The sequence below is a fragment of the Geotrypetes seraphini genome, chromosome 1 (assembly GCF_902459505.1).
Source record: "Geotrypetes seraphini chromosome 1, aGeoSer1.1, whole genome shotgun sequence".
NCBI lineage: Eukaryota > Metazoa > Chordata > Amphibia > Gymnophiona > Dermophiidae > Geotrypetes > Geotrypetes seraphini.
The window spans coordinates 436,189,618-436,205,543 of NC_047084.1; the positions used below are offsets into that span (position 1 = coordinate 436,189,618).

Sequence of the window (15,926 nt, forward strand, 5' to 3'; positions counted from 1 at the left end):
TGATTGATTGTATGCATTTGGTTTAATAGAGAATTGTATCTTTGTGGTTTACAGATTTTTGTCTAAAAGGGAGCAGAAAGTGATTTCTGGTAATTCAGAATATTGCTGTAGAAAACTTACCCCTGGGGTTCTGCAAGGGTCCTTACCTTCGGCCATGTTAGGCTAATCTCTATGATTTAACTACCAGTGCTGCATTTACATGACAGAGGTTAGAGATTCTGGATAGACAGTGTACAGATACCGTTAGAAGTTAGCCAATTTATTGTTTGAAACAAGTTTATAGTTGGATGACTTCTAGTAGATTCATATTAAGTTTGAAAATGACCAGACTGCTATGGGTGAATTGAGTCAGAGGCCAGTGGAGTTTAGTTATGAAGAACTGCTGCTTAAGACTGGGATGGCGGCTGAGGCGGCTGTTTCCGCGGCCCAGCCGTGATTCTGCTTGGATGGATCTCAGGGATGCGCTACTGTATGCCTACTCTCAAGCCGGTATGCTTGGTGTGTGTCTGGTTGGTGTACGTGTGGGGGTATGTTCCGGGTTTATTTGGTGTGGTTAGTAGAGTACGCATTGCTGGCTGTTGTCTGTTGGAATGGTTGTGGGTGGGTGTGGGGACCGGGGTTTTTCTATTCAAAAATTGTTATTGCAGCCCTGGCTAGTTCTCCAGGAGGGTGACTGCCCTATTGTTGGAGGTTATATATATTTCTCTACAGGATCTACTATTCTACCCTTGTCTCTCGTGGGTATTCCATTGGTGGGCATGGCCCTGCTGATTTTTCCTGATTGTTTACTGTTACCTTCCTGGACTGTTTGCATTGCCTTTGTATAATCCTGTATTATGACTTTTGTTTCTTGATGTGATTTTGGCTGCTTTATCAATAAAAATTATATATATATATATATAAGACTGGGCTGTATGTAGATTCACCATCCTTTTGCATTGATCAAATTCATGCTACAATTTCAGCTGCCTTTTAAAGATGAGACTCAGAAAACTTCAAGGCAACTCTGTTTTGCTCTGTCTGCAGCTGCCTGCTGGTTGACTGGTTCTCTATAAGAATCTCATATTCCCCCCCTGTTCTTAGGGAACTGCACCAGCTTCCAGTGAGGCAGCAAATTAAGGATTTGATTTTTATTTCATTGTGTCTTGTGTGATTGTAAACCAGAGTATTCTGCTAAGTTGCCTCAAATATTTGAGCTGTCCTATGGTGCTAGATCTGTAGGAACTGTAAAATGATGCATTTCTACTTTGACACAAACTAAACTTGGTACTACAAGAAAAGTTGCAATTTCTGTGGCAGGTGCAATACTTTAGATGTCACCTACTGTTCTTAGATTTCAGACTGATCATTCCAGTTATGGTGTAGCAAGGTTTCCCATGTGGTGGGACTGTAGGTGATTTTCAGGTGGGTACATAGGTTACTGGTGTCTGTGTTAAACTTACAATCTCATTACCAACCTCTTCCCTATTACATAGAACAATACAGAAACCCAGTAAATGATGGTAGATAAAGACCCCCCAAGTTCCTCTAATCCAGTGGTCTTACTAATTTTTAAATGAAGGCCATTTTGGGTCTAAAAGAGGTGAAGGAAAGCTGCCAAATATATTTCTACTTTGGGCCATGACACCAATAATGCTTCACGGCATTCATTCCTACCAGAACACCTGGCCTTGATCACACATGCAGAACACAGATAAACCCTATGCAAATACAGGACCACAAACACAAAGTCCTAATATATGCAAACAAAACCCTCTGATGCCAAACTCTGTGCAGTACACCAGAGAAATACAGTAGAAAGAGATGCATTTCTTCCTGAACAGTGCAAAATATAGACAGCAGTTGTAAATCTTCAATCCCTCAATTTAAAATAAAATCATTTTTCCTACCTTTGTTGTCTGGTGATTTTATTTTTCTAATCATCTTTTTCCCAGTCTTTGGCTGCACATACTTCTCTCTGGGCTCTTAACTATGTTTTCAGGGCATAGTAAGGGGGGTGGCACCTGTCCTCCTCTATGCCCCCCCCCCCACACTGCCATGTGTTCGCGCTGCTTCCCTTTCCCCATACCTCTGTAACGTTCCTGGCATGAGCAGCAACCCCCAACCTGCTGACAAGCCTATGTTGGGTCTTCTTCTGATGTCACTTTCTGGACCCACGCCTAGCAAGTGACAGCGGAGGGAGAGCCCATGCAGGCACAACATGCAGGTTGGGGGTTGATGCTTGCACCAGGAATGTTACAGAGGTACAGGGGAAGGGAAGTGGTGCAAGTGCGCAGCAATGTTGGGATGGGGCGCCACCACCCCAGGTATCTCTCACCCTCGCTACCCCACTGCCAGAGCCTTCTTATCCATTTGCTGTTTTTCTCTCCTTCTTCACTTTCTGCCCTACATCTGGTATTAACTTTTAATATTCAAATTTCTTCAATTTTTCTGCTTCCTTCTCAAATCTTTCTACTTTTCCATGACTTCCCTTCCCATCTATCCATGTGCATCATCCACTCCTTCTCTCTGCCCTTCCTTTCCCCTCCATCCATATGTATCATCTCCTCCCTCTTTCTTCTCCCCTATTCCTATCTTTTCTTAAACAGCATTTTTTTCCATCTCTCTTCCCTTCCCCTCCCATCACTGCAGCATCTCCTCCCTCTCTCTCCTCATCTGGTGGTCTGACATCTTTCTCCTCTCCTTCCCACAGTCTGGCATCATTCTCCCCTCCTTCCCCTTTGAACATAACATAAGAACATAAGCAATGCCTCTGCTGGGTCAGACCTGAGGTCCATCATGCCCAGCAGTCCGCTCACGCGGCGGCCCAACAGGTCCAGGACCTGTGCAGTAATCCTCTATTTATACCCCTCTATCCCCTTTTCCAGCAGGAAATTGTCCAATCCTTTCTTAAACCCCTGTACTGTACTCTGCCCTATTACTCCCTCTGGAAGCGCATTCCAGGTGTCCACCACTCGTTGGGTAAAGAAGAACTTCCTAGCATTCGTTTTAAATCTGTCCCCTTTCAACTTTTCCAAGTGTCCTCTTGTTCTTTTATTTTTCGAAAGTTTGAAGAATCTGTCCTTCTCTACTCTCTCTATGCCCTTCATGATCTTATAAGTCTCTATCATATCCCCTCTAAGTCTCCTCTTCTCCAGGGAAAAGAGACCCAGTTTCTCCAATCTCTCAGCGTATGAGAGGTTTTCCATCCCTTTTATCAAGCGTGTCGCTCTCCTCTGAACCCTCTCGAGTAATGCCATATCCTTCCTAAGGTACGGAGACCAATATTGGACGCAGTATTCCAGATGCGGGCGCACCATCGCCCGATACAATGGCAGGATAACTTCTTTTGTCCTTGTTGTAATACCCTTCTTGATTATGCCTAGCATTCTATTTGCTTTCTTAGCGGCTGTTGCGCACTGTGCCGTCGGCTTCATTGTCATGTCCACCATTACCCCCAAGTCCCTTTCTTGGTTGCTCTCATTCAATAATATCCCTCCCATCGTATAGTTGTACCTCGGGTTTCTGTTTCCAACATGCAATACTTTACATTTCTCAATGTTGAACTTCATCTGCCATCTCGCCGCCCATTCCCCCAATTTGTTCAAGTCCCTTTGCAATTCTTCGCATTCCTCTTTAGTCCCAGCTCCACTAAATAGTTTTGTATCGTCCGCAAATTTTATTATCTCACACTTCGTGCCTGTTTCTAGATCATTTATGAATATATTAAATAGCAGCGGCCCGAGCACTGAGCCCTGCGGAACACCACTCGTGACCCCCATCCAGTCCGAGTAGTGGCCCTTCACCCCTACCCTCTGTTTCCTACCCGCCAACCAGTTTCTGATCCATCTATGTACGTCTCCGTCCACTCCATGGTTCTTCAGTTTCCGGAGTAGACGTTCGTGAGGCACCTTGTCAAAGGCTTTTTGGAAATCAAGGTATATGATGTCTATGGGGTCTCCTCTGTCCATCCGTTTGTTAATTCCTTCGAAGAAGTGCAATAAGTTGGTTAGGCACGATCTCCCCCTGCAGAAACCATGTTGGGTTGTTTTCAAAAGTTCGTTTCTTTCCAGATGTTCATCGATGTGTTCTTTAATCAGTGCTTCCGTCAGTTTCCCCGGAACCGAGGTCAAACTCACTGGTCTGTAGTTTCCCGGGTCACCTCTTGATCCCTTTTTAAAGATGGGCGTGACATTGGCTATCTTCCAATCCTCCGGGATCATGCCTGTTTTCAAGGATAGGTTGCAAATTTGCTGCAGTAGTTCCGCTATCTCCTCCTTTAATTCCTTCAGAACCCTGGGATGGATTCCGTCCGGACCTGGGGATTTGTCAGTTTTAAGTTTTTCTATCTGCCTGTGTACATCATCAAGGCTCACTTCCATGGATGTTAATTTTTCTGCTTGATTTCCATTGAATATTTGTTCAGGTTCCGGTATGTTGGTTGTGTCTTCGTTTGTAAATACAGACGAGAAGAACATGTTGAGTCTTTCTGCAACTTTTTTCTCCTCCTTCACCGCTCCCTTCCTGTCTCCTTCGTCCAGCGGTCCTACCTCCTCCCTAGCTAGCTGTTTCCCTTTAACATATCTGAAGAACGGTTTGAAATTTCGTGCCTCCCTGGCTAGCCTCTCTTCATACTCTCTTTTGGCTTTTCGAACCACACGGTGACATTCTTTTTGATACTTCCTGTGCTCCTTCTGGTTCCCTTCAGTTTTGTCCTTTTTCCATTCCCTGAATGAATTTTTCTTATTGCCTATCGCATCCTTCACTATTTTAGTCATCCATACTGGGTCTTTTGTTCGACCCTTTTTGCACCCCTTTCTGAATCTGGGGATGTGCAGATTTTGTGCCTCGCTCACTGTGTCTTTGAAAAAAGACCAGGCATGTTCTACTGTTTGCCATTTTTTGGAAGTGTTCCTAAGTTTCTTCCTTACCATTTCCCTCATTGCTTCATAGTTTCCTTTCCTGAAGTTGAAAGATGTCGCTATGGTTCTCTTTCCGTTCGGTATGCCTACTTCAACCTTGAACTTGATCATATTATGATCACTGTTTCCCAACGGTCCCACTACTTCCACTTCCTTTGCAGGTCCCCTTAGTCCATTTAGGATTAAATCCAGAGTGGCATTTCCTCTCGTCGGTTCTCTAACAAGCTGCTCCATGAAGCAATCTTGTATAGCCTCCAGGAATTCTGTCTCCCTAGTGCATCTTGAGCTTCCAAGACTCCAGTCTATCCCAGGATAGTTGAAGTCTCCCATAACAACTGTGTAACCACTTTTGCATTCTCGCTTCATCTCGGCATCCATTTCTTTATCGCTATCTCCGGTTTGCCCGGGTGGACGATAGTATAGGCCCATCTTTATTTCATGCCCTTTCCTACCCGGTATTTTAACCCATAGCGATTCCAGTTTGTTGATCATCTCCGCTGTGTCCATTCTTGTCGATTGTATGCTTTCTTTTACGTATAGGGCTATTCCTCCTCCTTTCTGACCTGTGGTCTGGCATCTCTGTCCTCCTTCTCTTCCCCTTCTTTCTTCTCTCCTCCTTATCTGGTCTGGCATGTCTCTCCTTCCCTCCACACTCCAGTAGTCCAACATCTCTTTCTTTCCTTTTCTCCCTTCTTGTGGTCTGGTATCCCCCCTTCTCCCCTTCCCTCCACCTTCTCCTCACTGTGGTCTGGCATCTCTGCCCTCTCCTCTGCTGTCCTTCCCTTTCCCTTCCCTCCCTGAAGTTCTGGCATCTTTCCTTTTTTTTTTTTTTACTTCCCATTCCTGCAGTCGAGCATCTCTCTAAGAACCACCCTCCCCTGCGAACCCCCTGTGCTCCTCCTCTCAGGGTTGGTTTTAGACATGCTGAGACCCTGGGTGAAGGTAGGAGGGGAGGTAGAGTTGGGGGATTGTGTAAGCATGGTGGGAGAGAGTGGGCATCTCTCCTGCTGATCTTCGATTTGGGGTTTGCATTTTTTTTATTTTAATTTGCGTTGGAGTGGGGTGGGGGATCTGAGCTGTCAAACTTACTTTCCTGTCAGTGCCTGAGCCAATCAGCGCTCAGGCACTGATTAGAAAGTAAGGCTTTGACAGCTCAGACCTGTCAGCAAATTTTGGCTGTAAATGTTGCACATCAAGGTTGGGGAATCACATGGCGATGATAGAGCATCGCTCAGAGTGCTCATTTTAATATTAATGACTTTGTTGTACTACATTTGCATAGCAGTATCAGAGACTGCTAGAAGACTCAGAAAAGACCTGTAAGCCGTTTTGATAATCCACCGCTACAATACATACACGCTAAACCGGATGGAACCGGTTTAGCCTCTGAATTAAAGGCAACCTTAAATTTTGAGAATCTGGCCTTCAGTGAGTTCCTTCTCTAGAGTGCTATCCTCTGTTATGAGGGGCCACTAACTTCTTTCACTGCTAGAATCTTCCAGGGTGTGGCCTTAGGGTCTGGTACAAGTTCCTCTAGAAGTGTCCAAGGACTAGAAAATGACACAGGATCTCAATTTCCTATCCCATCTCAGTGAGATCTGTCCTAGTCCCTGCCCCATTCCTGCAAGCTCTGTCTTCATCATAAGTGTTTGAGGCTTGGACGGTTAAGGCAAAGCTTATATGAATGGGACAGGGACAGAACTCACGGGGACGGGATGGGGATATTAAGATCCTGTGGTGTTCTGCCCCCATTTCATGGGGCAGTTTCTTGTATAAGACAAATATATAGATTGTCTGTTCTAAAATCTCCCAGAGTGCATAGCTACTCCTTGAGGGTGTGAATGCAGCTTACTGGAGCCCACCTTCTTCTTCAGTCTAAGAGAGAACAGTGGCCATTTTGTGAGACCACATGACTGCATGAAAACTTGGGTCTAACATTATCCTCTCATCAGATTTTCTCCTTTTATTTCCGCTAGCCTAATACAGCTTAGGTTTAGTATCTAAGTCTGGAGCACAATGTTATTCCTCACAAGGTGTATGGACAAACTCCCAGCTTCCCTTTGGATAGGATGTGCTGGTTAAGAAGATTCTGTAAACAAACTTGGACTGCCTTGAAATCATCAGACTGTGAGTATTTATTCTTTACTTCAAGTTATTAAAGATAGTTATTCAAAAAGCTAGAGAGTCTGGCTGATAACACTAAGATTACAGAAGTAAGGGTTAATTGAAGGGGAGCCTTAGACAAGTACCAACATAACTCAGTGAGTTCAGCAGTGCTTGGCCATTTTGAGGAGTCCCTGCGAAGTTTCAGTGAAAGTCTGGTAAAGACTTCTCTGCTGAAATTTTAAAACTTTAGGCAGCCCAGCAGTGTCAGTGAGATGAGCCTGCTGTTGTTGGCCTGCCAGGAAAACCCAGACCTGGAAGCAGAATTGAGACGGGAGTGCAAAAGCAGAATTGTTATGGTGAAGGGGGACTTCAACTACCCAGGGATTGACTGGAGTATTGGTCACTCTAACTGCGCAAGTGAAGAGGAATTCCTAGAGGCCGTGAGGGACTGCTTCATGGAACAGCTAGTCAAGGGACCAACGCGAGGGGACGCCACTCTCGACCTAATCCTCAACGGATTAGGGGGACCTGCAAAGGAGGTGGAAGTAGTAGGGCCTCTAGGCAACAGCGATCACAACATGATCCGGTATAAATTAGAAGTAGGGACCTCAAGGGTGAAGAGAACCACATCGACAGCACTCAACTTCAGGAAAGGGAACTACGATGTTATGAGGAAAATGGTGAGAAAGAAACTCAGAAACAGCTCTAGAAAGATGGGGACCGTAGAGGAAGCATGGTCCCTTCTCAGGGACACGGTGCAAGAAGCACAAAACCTGTACATCCCCAGGTTTAGGAAGGGGTGCAAAAAAAAAATCGAACAAAAGACCCAGTATGGATAACAAAAGAAGTAAAGAAGGCGATAGGTGACAAGAAAGTGTCTTTCCGAACATGGAAAAAGGATCAAACTGAGGAAAACCGGAAGGAACACAAAAAACACCAAAAGGAATGTCATTGAGTGGTTAGAAATGCTAAGAGACAATACAAAGAGAGGCTTGCTGGGGAAAAAGGAACTTCAAAGCGTTCTTCAAATACGTGAAAGGGAAACAACCAGCGAGGGAGGAGGTGGGCCCGTTAGATGATGGAGACAGAGAGGGAGTGGTTAAAGAGGAAAAAGAGGTAGCCGATAGGCTAAACCGGTTATTCTCGTCAGTCTTCACAAGTGAGGACACCTCCAATGTACCGGAATCCGAGGAGACCATAAGTGGGGATCAGGATGAAAAACTGGAGACCTTAGAGGTAAGCTATGAGGATGTCCTCCGACAGATAGACAGACTGAAAAGTGACAAATCACTGGGCCCGGACGGAATCCACCCAAGGGTACTAAAAGAACTGAGGACGGAAATAGCGGACACACTTCGACAAATCTGTAATCTATCCTTAAGCACTGGGAAGGTACCGGAGGACTGGAAGCTAGCAAATGTCACACCTATCTTTAAAAAGGGATCGAGGGGTGACCCAGGGAACTACAGGCCGGTGAGCTTGACTTCGGTTCTGGGCAAGATGATGGAAGCATTAATAAAGGATAGCATCTGTGAACACATAGAAAGAAATGGACAGCTGAAACCGAGCCAACATGGCTTCTGCAAGGGAAGATCGTGTCAAACAAACCTACTGCACTTCTTTGAAGGGATAAACAGCCAGATGGACAAAGGGGAATCCATAGATATCATTTATCTCGACTTCCAAAAGGCCTTTGACAAGGTGCCTCATGAGCAGCTACTTAAGAAGCTGTGGAACCATGGGGTGGGAGGGGATGTACACAGATGGATCAGGCATTGGTTGGCTGGCAGAAAGCAAAGGGTTGGAGTGAAGGGCAAATACTCCGACTGGCAGAGAGTCACGAGCGGTGTTCTGCAGGGGTCGGTGCTGGGACCACTGCTGTTCAATATATTTATCGAAGACTTGGAAACGGGGACGAGGTGTGAAGTTATAAAATTTGCTGATGACACCAAACTCTGCAGCAGAGTTAGGAACACAGAGGAGTGCGAAGACCTGCAAAGGGACCTAAGCAAACTGGAAGAGTGGGCAAACAAATGGCAAATGTGCTTTAACATAGAAAAATGCATGGTCATGCATATAGGAAAAAGAAACCCGAGGTTCAGCTACAAAATGGGGGGAACATTGCTGGGGGAGAGTAATCTTGAAAAGGACTTGGGTGTACTGGTGGACACAACAATGAAATCATCAGCGCAATGTGCAGCGGCCTCGAAGAAAGCTAACAGAATGCTGGGCATCATTAAGAAGGGAATTACAACCAGGACAAAGGAAGTCATCATGCCACTGTATCGTGCAATGGTGCGCCCGCATCTGGAGTACTAGCGTCCAATATTGGTTGCCGTACCTCAAGAAAGACATGGCGATACTTGAGAAGGTCCAGAGAAGAGCTACGAAAATGATAATTGGTATGGAGGACTGTTCATACACTGACAGGCTGGACAAGCTGGGGCTCTTCTCCCTGGAAAAGAGGAGGCTTAGGGGAGACATGATAGAAACTTTCAAGATCATGAAGGGCATGGAGAAGGTAGACAAGGATAGATTCTTCAAACAACGGGGAACCACAAACACAAGAGGGCACTCGGAGAAACTCGAAGGGGCAAGTTTAAAACCAATGCCAGGAGGTTCTTCTTTACACAGAGGGTTGTGGACACATGAAACGCGCTCCCGGAGGAAGTGGTCGGGCAGAGTATGCTACGGGGATTCAAAGAGGGATTGGATGGATTCCTGAAGGATAGGGGATGGATTCCTGAAGGATAGGAGGATTGAGGGATACAGATAGGGGTAGATATCAGCATGGAAAGTATAGATAAAAACAAGGGGGCTATAGGGCTAAATCATGATAACCTGACAGGTCATGGACCTGATGGGCCGCCGCGGGTGCGGACTGCTGGGCGTGATGGACCTTTGGTCTGACCCAGCGGAGGCAAATTCTTATGTTCTTATGTCCTCTTTTTAGAGGACTATCCAGGTGCCCAGACAGACTTTCGTAAACCTGGCAGTTTGTCCAGGTTTTGGAAAGCCCTGATGAGCACTGGCCGCATCTGGAGGGCCTCTGAGCATGCGTGGATGATATCACACACATCCGTGCATGCTCCAGGCCCTCCAGAAGCGGCTGGAGCTCATTGGGGAAGAAAAGAAATCTGTGGGGGTGGGGCTGGGGGCAGGGCTGATGGAACAAGGCAAGGCCATGTGTCCAGGGACTTTGCGGATTAAAATATAGAAACCTTACCCAAATATGGTAACCTTAGCTTCTTCTACTCTAAACTGCTCCCTTTCCCTTCTCACTCCAACTGCAGCTCTCTCTCCTTCTACACTGCTCTCAGGCAACACCCCCCTCCCCAAACCCTCTAAATCTTTCAAAACAGCCAATAGTAGCTCTCTGCTATTGGCAATGGGAGTAAGGTTACCAGATTTTCCCTAAGGAAAAATCCAGTCCCATGTCCACGCCCCCAAGCCCACCCAGTTTTGGCTGTCATGCTGTTCCGCTTCCTAGCCCCAGGTGACTTCACTGCGTTGCATCCTGGTGGATTCCCCTTCCTGAAGCGATTTGGACGGGAAGCTTTTCAAAACCCAAAGTGCAGGGTTTTGAAAAGCCATCCGGACCCCTGGACATGCCCTTGAAAAGGACATGTCCAGGGAAATCTGGATGTCTAGTAATCCTAAGTGGGAGGAGTCAATATAATGTACAGACAGTTTCCCTGTTGCTATGACATCAGAGGCCTGTAAGCTGAATTTCTGCACTTTGGAAAAATTTTATGAACACAGGAATCCACCTCCTCACTCCAATTTGAAAGATTTCGGGAATCCCCCATCTCATACCTATACCTTGACCTGCAATTTTTTTTTTTGCAGTGAAATAATGCCAATTAATAAACTGAAAGGACCAAACTTTCAGTACATCCTTAATGGCCAAATAGGCATGTTTTCTCTGTCCTCCCTAATTTATCAATGGTAATGTGTTTGTAATTATGGAGAAGCGCTTGGGAGCAGATAGACCAGTAAAAGGGGGCTTTTTCGTGAGCAATCGCGAGATCACTGCAGTCATCCTAGAAACGCTTCTTTAGCTAAGTAACGAAGTTGCAATTATAGAATCCATCCTATAATCAATCAACAAATCCCAGGAGAATCAAAACTGCCTTATTATTATTATTTTTTAAATCCATTTTAGCAGTGGTATAATAGGACCCAAAACAGCTAAGCAATGAGAAACTACTTTATTCCCACAATAACCAGTCCACTTTACACAGCAGAAGCCATAGTTCCGGGTAGTCTGTAGCCAATCAGCGGTGCCAGTAAAGAAGTAGGCGGTGTTTCCACTAAGTGCCAGCCAATCAACTGAGTTCTGCATAAGGGATGCGTGAAAGAGATGGGCGGACCTGGCTTTCTTTTTGCCCTGTCTATTTCTCGGTTTCTCCCTTGGCAGGTGTTTTCCTCCGCGTGGATTGAGACGCTTGCATTTTGTCTTTCTCCGGCAGAAATACTGCTGTTGCTCCTGGAAGGCAGTTTTCTTTTGAGCTTTGATTTCTGCTTTCTTTTGCCTGGAGGTATTTGGGGTTGGGGGTAGGGAAGTGTCTGTTTTTGGGTTGTTTTTTTTTTTCCACTTTGTTACTGTTGTTGAAACTAAACTTGTTCTAGATCAGAAAGCATTGATTATGTTTTGTGCTTTTCTGTGGGGGGAAAAGGCTGCACTTATATAAATAGGTGGGGGTAGCCTCTCTGGGTTGTGCACTGGGTCGGGAGGAGAAAGATAGCTGTTCCTTTTTTGACCCAGTGCCTAAATTCTGTGTGGCATTTTGTTTTGTACAGGTTCTCGTATTGAAAGTCACCGGAGTTGGAGGTGGGTGTCTGTATTTTGTCTTCTGCTGTTTTAAACCTGGCTTGTAGGGGCTGGTTTAACCGTTGAGTAGGCCCTAGTTGCGAGGTGTAGGAGTAGATTGGTAAAAAGCATCGCAGCAAAAAAATAAAATAAAATAATATTTTGAGAGCCAGACGAATCGAAATAACCATAATCGTTTCTAAGCTGGGTATGGGTTTTTAGAAAATTGCCTTGTGTACAATAAAAACTGATGTCTGGCTATTCATTTTGTATAAGATTTTTTTTCTGGTTAATTAAGTTTTAGAGAAGGGATCTAGTGGCCTGATAAGTCTTGTGTGCTTCCCTAGTAGGATACGTGCCCCTAAGCTTGTTAGAGTGCAAATCTATACAGCTGGGGGTGTGAGGGAGGGAGTGGTTCTCGAAATAATCCTCGGATGTACCTGCTGGGTGAATTTTGCTTGTAATAGCAATATTATGAGAACTTAAGTGGCTAGGCATGCCTTCAGGATGAGGTTGGACTAGTTCTTTTTCCTTCAAAGTTTGCTATTTGTACAGCAGCTATTAAATAAATTTACTTAGTAGCCTAGGGGTTTTAGTTGTGATTGGCCTAGAATAGTAAATAGTGTAGAATAAAATCTTTTAATAAATACTTTTAAGGAAATATGGTGGTAAGTTGCCATGCAGATTTGTGACTTGTTACCATACTGCACAAACAGTATTTGTGTGGTCTTGTCCGTTTCTGTATCTTATAGTAGAGAAATGTTTGCTTAGCTAACACAAGGGCTTGGTTGAAGTCTTGAGTGATTTATGTGGAAAGAATGACCTGTGGAAAATTCTGTTCCACGGTTGCATTTGTAACCCCTGGCTTCCTATGTACTCTATGAAAAGAGGGTAAATAGGACAAATAGAAATTTTCCTCTTTACCAGTATATTTAGGGTTGTTGGAGAGTGGAAAATGGAAGAGATCTACCTGAACTGGAAATGGTTTTCAAGGGTGAAGATGCGGAAGAACTGAAAGAAATCTCAGTGAATCTGGAAGATGTGCTAAACCAAATTGATAAGTTAAAGTGACAAATCACCTGGACCAGATGGTATACATCCCAGGGTACTAAAAACTCAAAACATGAAATTATTGATCTGCTGTTAGTGATTTGTAACCTGTCGGTAAAATCGTCTGTAGTACCTGAAGATTAGAGGATAGCCAATGCTAGGCTGATTTGTTAAAAAGGGCTCCAGGGGAGATCCGGGAAATTATAGACTGGTAAACCTGACTTCAGTGCCGGGCAAAATGGTGGAAACAATTATAAAAAATAAAATTGTGAAACATGTAGACAAACACGATTTTATGAGAGTCTGCATGAGTTCAGCCAAGGGAGATCTTGTCTTCATTGAACGTGTGAATAAACATGTGGATAAAGGTGAGCTAGTTGATGTAGTGTATCTAGATTTTCAGAAAGCTTTTGTCAAAAGTTCCTCATGAGACGCTCCTGAGAAAATTAGTCATGGGTTAGGTGGCAAAGTTCAGCTGTGGATTAGGAATTGGTTATCGGATAGAAAACAGACAGTAGGGTTAAATGGTCATTTTCTCAATAGAGGAGAGTAAAAAGTGGAGTGACGCAGGGATCTGTATTAGAACCGGAGCTATTTAACTTTCTTTATAAATGATCTGGAAATTGGAACGGTGAATGAGGTGATTAAATTTGCAGATGACACTTAACTATTCAAAGTTGTTAAAATGCATGCAGATTGTGAAAAATTGCAGGCACACCTTAGGAAATTGGAAAACCTGAGCATCCAAGTGGCAGATGAAATTTAATGTGGACAAATGCAAAGTGATGCACATCGGTGTTCTCCCCAGAAATTTTTTCCAGCTGGGTGGCATTAAAAAGTAGCCGGGTGGGGTGGGATGGGGAAAATTAACCCCCTCTTTTACTAAGGTGCGCTAGCATTTTTAGCGCACGCAAACCCCCATGCTAAGCGGGAAAACTAAAGCCAGCTCATTGCTGGCGTTAGCATCTAGTGCACATGGTAATTCTGCGCACGCTAAGCGCACGCTAAAACCACTATCGCAACTTAGTAAAAGGAGCCCTAAATGTTTACTATTTTTTATTAGTTTATTATTATTTTCTAATGCTCAATATGACTTCCTTTAAGTTTTGACACTTGTGCCAGAATATTTTTACTAAATTTAAGAAGTATCCAATTCTAGAAGGGAATAATTAGATATTTGCCCTCTTTCAAATGATATAGAGGTTTAAAAAAGGGAAAGACGTTAATGAAGTCATTAGGTTCAATCTAGCCATTTATTTCTGCATGAATTTAAACAACTAACAAAAAAAGATAAATATAGTTCATCCAGTCATATAAGAAATGGCTTTATAGCAGGGGTGCCCACACTTTTTTGGCTTGCGAGCTACTTTTAAAATGACCAAGTCAAAATAATCTACCAACAATAAAATTTAAAAAAACACAAAGCACACTGTACTCAGAGAAAATGTCAGTAAGGAAGGAGGGAGGGGGCACAAACTTGGGATACAGAAGGAAGGGAGGGAAGGGGCATGAACTTGGGACATAGCATGGAAGGATAGAAGGAAAGAGATGCTGAGGTACAGGAGGGAATAGAAAGGGAAAATTGTTGAGCATGGGTGTGAGGGAAAGAAATGGTGTACATGGGGAAAGGAAGAAAGAGGAGAATGTTGGGCATAGGAAGAGAATTGTTGGACATGTTGGTGGGAGAGGAGTAAGGTAGAGAAAGATGAGAGGGAGAAATGTTGGATGTGGTGTTGGAGAGGGAACAGTGGGATAGATGCAAGAGGGAAGAATGTTGGACCTGGTGGTGGAGGGAATGGAGGAAGAGATGTCGCATGGTTCTGGAGAGGGGTAATAGAAGGAGAAATGTTGGGCAAGGGGCTGGTGGACAGGGGTAAAAGATGCTGCACACAGTCCGAGGGGGATGAGAGAGGGAGAAATGTTGGATGTGGCAGTAGAAGGAGTTGGAGCGATATATCCTGGATCCCTCTCTTTCTTTTCCTCACTCCCTTTACAGCAAGGGAAGGAATGAGAGAGAGATGGTAGACATAGCACATGGGGTGGAGGAGAGAGGAAGAAATGCTGTGCAAGGTGGGAAGGGGTAAAAGAGTGTGCTTTGTGTAGTTTAATTTTGTGGTTACCATTATGTATTATTAATAAGATTATATTGTGTGTATGTGAAAAATGAATGGAAGAAATGGCATTTACAATTAGTACTATTATTAGTATGGCGGCTGGGTCTGGGGTGGAGCCTGGGCAGTGCTATTGGGCCCCCCAAACAAAAAAAGCATTCCACTGACTGGATCTAGTGTGGGAAGAGAGATGGTAGACCTGCTGGGAGGAAGGGGGACGAATGACCGCATCCCAGAAATTTTGGCATAATTTTGCATTTTCAATTTTAAAATCCTTATCTCCAAGATGCAAACCGAGCTATTTTCTACACATAGCTATTTAAGTTTTTGCATACAGGCCCCTTATATTAGCTTTTTCACTCCTTTATATTCATATGACACAAGTTCACCATTTTTAAAGTTTTTTCTCCCTCTTTTTTTTTGTGTGTGTGTGCACTCAGCATCTTGAATATCCCTGTTTACTGAGCAGACAAACAAATTTTGGTTAGAAATGATTCACAATTACTATGCTAAACAAACTTTAAATAACTTTACAGTAACTTCAAATCCTGGGGGGGGAAAAATACCACAGTACTACTGTACCTGCACATTTTTTCCAGTAACAAATTACTAAATATAATATCAAAACATATCCACAAATGAATTTTGTCCCTTTGAAACCTAGTAATCAGTCATATCAATCATGGAGTTATATGTCACTCGCAGCCCTATAAGTACAAGGCCAGACCAGTCCACCTGACTTCTACTACCCGCAACCCCCCTCGCACAATGACGTCACCTACTCTAGCTCCCGGAGATTCCTTGTTCGCTACGACAAAGGTGTGGCCTGGCAGTCAACTCTGACAGGAGGGTATCAAAAGTGGGCACATGCTTGCCATTGATCACCAATTTCCTGCCAATGAAGAAAGGGTCCCCGTTACGGTAGAAGACCTGCGTCGGGTAGCC

At 44.2% G+C, this 15,926-nt stretch overlaps 1 protein-coding gene across 1 annotated transcript in view; it reads left to right on the top strand.

The window, feature by feature from the left end:
• The first annotated feature begins 11,332 nt into the window (after positions 1 to 11,332).
• The window catches only part of LOC117348088 (perilipin-2-like), a 62,256-nt gene continuing 57,662 nt past the window's right edge, over positions 11,333 to 15,926 (top strand). The window contains exons 1-2 of the mRNA XM_033919773.1: positions 11,333 to 11,548; positions 11,811 to 11,841. The gene's annotated coding sequence lies outside the window, so the exon portion shown is untranslated. The remainder of the gene's footprint in view (positions 11,549 to 11,810; positions 11,842 to 15,926) is intronic.